At 56.3% G+C, this 4,374-nt stretch overlaps 1 protein-coding gene across 1 annotated transcript in view; it reads left to right on the plus strand.

The window, feature by feature from the left end:
• The first annotated feature begins 2,803 nt into the window (after positions 1 to 2,803).
• Positions 2,804 to 4,374, plus strand: part of CKB (creatine kinase, brain) — a 4,225-nt gene continuing 2,654 nt past the window's right edge. The window contains exon 1 of the mRNA XM_006879052.1: positions 2,804 to 2,842. The gene's annotated coding sequence lies outside the window, so the exon portion shown is untranslated. The remainder of the gene's footprint in view (positions 2,843 to 4,374) is intronic.

The raw sequence follows: 4,374 nt of genomic DNA on the forward strand, positions 1-4,374 counted from the left end.
GACGGTGCGATTGGCATAGGACAGAGTTTAGGGCTGTTGTACACAGGGTCGCTGTGAGTTGCAAGCGACTCGACGACACATGACATCAACAACAACTGTACTATTGAGTTTTAACTGACCCATAGCTGACCCTCCAATGGGTTTTCAGAGGTAACAGAGGGAGAGCTGATGGCCTCATCATGTCAAGTTGTGTTCCAATCCTAAAGACACGGGGTTTGAATCTACCAGCTGCTCCACGGAAGAAGGAGAAACAATCTCCTCCTCTGTTCAACTCACTGCCTCTGAAAACCAGCTGGAGCGTCAGTTCTGATTCCATGGCACATAATCATCCTGGTAGCCACCTCCAGGTAGTCACTCTTTTTAGTGAACCCTGGCTCTCTGATCTCAGGGAATGCCCAAGGCAGCCCTGGAGGGTGCATAAGAAGCCGTGTATGGTGTGTTCAAGTGCATGGTGTGTTCACAATGTACGGTGTGTCCACAATGCACTGTGTGTCCACAGTATACGGTGTGTCCACAGTGCACGGTGCATCCACAGGGTACGGTGCGTTCACAGGGTAGGTGTGTCCACAGGGTATGGTGTGTTCAGCTTAGCGGCACCTCAGAGTCCTCCCTACAATCCTGCGTGGAGGGGCTGTTTCACAAATGAGGAAATGCCCTCCCCTCACCCCAGGGATTAAGGAACTTGTCTGAAGACACAGGACAAAGCAGGACTGGAACCAGGAGCCATTGGCCCGGCTTCTGAGAAAAGGGCAGGGGTAAAGGAGCTGGGGCGGACACTGGCCATGGCACTGGAGGGATGGGTGATGCGGAGGGCAACAGGGCCTTCTCTGTGACCCCACATTAGCCACTGACCCTGTTTTGACCCCCATTGGAGGAAGAATATGCCCCACCACCGCCACTATCCAGGCTTGATCACTTCCTGAGAAACATCATAACATGTAAGCTGGGTATATGAAAGACCAGACCAGTCAACAGACCCTGAAAAGGGTCTGAGCCTTGTCAAAATAGCTAAAACCTAACACCCGAAACTGAGAAATACCATCTTAGTCCTTCCCGGGACCCCTGTAAGAAGGAGCCCCTGACTGCACCTGCGCCATTTTGATCGTCTCTGCCTGCTGTGTGGCCGGGTCACTTGGCGTCCCTCTCAGACCGCACAATAAAGGCTTGTTTGTTTCTTGGGACCAGTTTCTTTCTTTCTCTCTCTCTCTTCCTTTCGAGGCTTTTTTTTTTTAAAAAAAAATCTAACATCCCACCAACTTCCCCTTTGGACTTGGTATCAGATACAAAAAGAGTTGAGGGTGTGAGAGAAACAAGAAGCTAGTCCAAAGAAATGAGCAGGTCATTACTGTGCAGTCTGAGAGGGACGCCAGGTGACCACAAGCAAGGAAGGTCAAAATGGCACATGGGCAGTCAAGGGCGGCTTCTTTTTGGAGGGTTTTAGGGAGAACTAGGGAAGATGGTATTTTTCTCGGAATTTGGGGCTGTTAATTAACTTGAGTTCATCTTGCTTGGATCCACGATTAACACCCTTAGTATAAGCAGTCAGAAAATAAGGAGACACATTGTACTGGGAAAATCTGAAGTTAGGGACGTCTCCAAATTATTGAGGAGTAGTGATGTCAGTTTGATGACTAAAGTGCATCTGATTCAGGCTATAGTCTTTCCAATTACTAGCTATGCATCCGAGACCTGGACAATGGATAAGGATGACAGAAAAAGAACTGACATCTTTGAGCTGTGGTGTTGGAGAAGAGCACTGAACATCCCATGGATGGCAGAGAGAACAGATATGTCTTGGAGAGGGTGCAGCCGGAGTGCTCTTTGGAGGCTAGAACGATGAGGCTTCACCTCACATACTTTGGACATGTTGCTAGACGGTGCTATTCCTTGGAGAGGGACACGATGTTGGGAAGGGTGGTGGGTCGCTGAAGGAGAGGAAGACCCTCAACCAGGTGGATTGACAAGCAGACTGCTGCAATGGGCTCTTGTGTGTCAGGAAGTGTGAGGATGGCGCAGGACAGGACTGGGTTCCGACTCTTTGTTTTTAGGATCTTGCTTGACTGGATGGCACCTAACATCAAAAACAATTAACTTGAGTCTGGGCTTTTGTGATCAGGCCCAGAGCCTTATCAGGATCCACTATATGGGCTGGTCTTTGATCTGGCCACCTTAGATGTTATCAGGTTCTCAAGGAGTGATCAGGCCTAGAGACAACTGGTGAGGTGACATTCTTCCTCCACTTGGAGGGAGGCGGAACCTGCTGGCCACAGACTTGTTTCCCCCTCTGGGGCCCAGCTTGCCATCCTTCCTCAAGTCCTCTCTTGCTGGCCTGGCCCTGCCCACACTTCCCCAGTGGCCTGCATCGTCTGTGCCCCCTCAGGATAGGGAGGAATGCAGAGGCACGGGGGCGGGGCGCTGCAACCAGGTGTAGTCTCTGAAGAACCAGGACCACAACTGGCCGGTGATGTCACCAGTGCCTTCCTCAGGGACGCTGCTAAACCAGCTCCCGTGGGCCTGGGGACAGTGAGGGTGGGGATTGTCCAAAGAAGATAACCAGTGACCTCCTCCTGGCTAGGACCCTCAGCTCTGGGGACCACCAAGGCTCCATGCCGCCTCTGTCTGGTCGGCTCACTAAGGCTCCCAGAGACAAGACCACCTCAGGGGGTGAGCAAGGGAGCCCTCAGGAGGAGCTGGGGAGGAAGGTCCTTTTCTCTGGGGCCTTCTGCTGCCTGGGGGGGAGGAGGGTATGCGTCAGTGAGACCAAGGACAAAGAGGAAGTTTTGAATGGCACCCCAGGCCCCTGCGGTCTGAAAAGCCCCGCCTCCACCCCAGAAGCGCTCTGGTTTCTTTAAAGAGAAACTTGAACCACCAGGATGGTCTGGAAGGGCAGCTGCAGATCCCGCTGCAGTGGGGATGGGCTGGGGGGCTTGGCCGTTAGAGGGGCACCTGCCACAGCCAGTGAAGACTCTGTTTGCAGAAAAACAATGGACACTGAGCAGGGCACAGCAGGAGGCCCCACTGGCTGCAGTCACCTCCCCAAGAAAAGTGGTCAAGGCTCAGCCTGGCCTGGGATGCGGCCTTTGCCCAGCCTCCTCTCCTCAGTGTCACTATTTCCTGACGTCACTGGAGTCACCTGCTGGCCTGATGGGGGGAGATTCCTGCAGCCTCACCGTGTCCCCTGCACACTGCCCTGAGCATCTGCCAGGACTTGGGGCCCAACATCTGCTACGGTCTCCCCATTCCCGCCTCATCGCTTCATCAATGAGCAGCACTTTTCCTCTTACGGTCAGTCCCCACTGGCCAGCCCCACTAGCCGGGTTGGGAGGTGACCCTAGATTTGAGTGCCCCAAGCTCCCCCAGGTCTGAGCATGAAGGTGGTCCACCCCCAGAATGGAATCAGAAAAGGGCAGACAGGTCACCATCAGAACCAACACGACTTTAACGATCGATGCTGCCCCCACACTGTCCTCGGGCACTTGGCAGGGTCCTCACTGACCATAGCAAAGCTGTCCGCGGTGGGGCAGCTGCAGCCTTGGGGTGGGGACTGACATGAGCAGCGATGTTCAGCCTCTGCTCACGGCTTTTTAGCTTTTCCTGCTGCGGGTTTGCCCTGCGCCTCTGGGTAGGGGGTGGTCTGGGGCTGAGGCACTCAAGTCTTAACAGCCTCTCAGGGACACGGTGGTCCGAACCTGCACCAGGAGAGCCGGGGCCTTGCCAAGGTCAGGAGCCACAGTGCTGGCGGGCTGGGCCGCAGCCAGTCTGCGCCTCCGCCTCCCGCGCCCTCGCTCTGCGCCACGATCACGGAGATGCCCGCGGGCACCTTGAAGAAGGTCGGCGCCTCCCCAGGCGGGGGCAGGGCAGCACGTGCTGCGGGACTCGGTGCTCGTGCTCCAGCTGCGGCCACCGCAGGGTCTGGGCAAGGAAGGCCGTGGGCCGCGGTGCAGACAAGTCCGAGTGTTCAGTGCGGAGGGAGGGTCTCGGGCCTCAGTTTCCCGCCCAGGGCAGAGTCGTGGTGGGATGATGGCCCCGGACATCCAAGGAGCTGGACTCCAACTTCACGGTCTCTGAGGGTACAGGGTGGCTTGCAAGGGGTCCCCAGGATGGTAGACCCCTGAGTGGGCACCGAGATGTCGAGGCTGCGCACAGCGGACAAAGCGACGGCACCACCCCGCCGCGCTGGCCAATAGAATGAATGGGCTAAAAATAGCAGCCAGTGGGATGTGCGCGTGGTGCTCTTTAAGAGCCGCGGGAGCGCGGAGCGGCAGTCGTTCTGCGCTGCGCCTGGAGACGCCTTTGAGTCGGCTTCACGCCTGGTGAGGGGCGAGGCTGGCCCGGGGCGCGGGGGCCGGGGGCGCAGGGCGCAGCGGGCGCGGC

This window comes from Elephantulus edwardii, unplaced genomic scaffold (genome assembly GCF_000299155.1).
Source record: "Elephantulus edwardii isolate Elephantulus edwardi_28Jun2011 unplaced genomic scaffold, EleEdw1.0 scaffold00002, whole genome shotgun sequence".
NCBI lineage: Eukaryota > Metazoa > Chordata > Mammalia > Macroscelidea > Macroscelididae > Elephantulus > Elephantulus edwardii.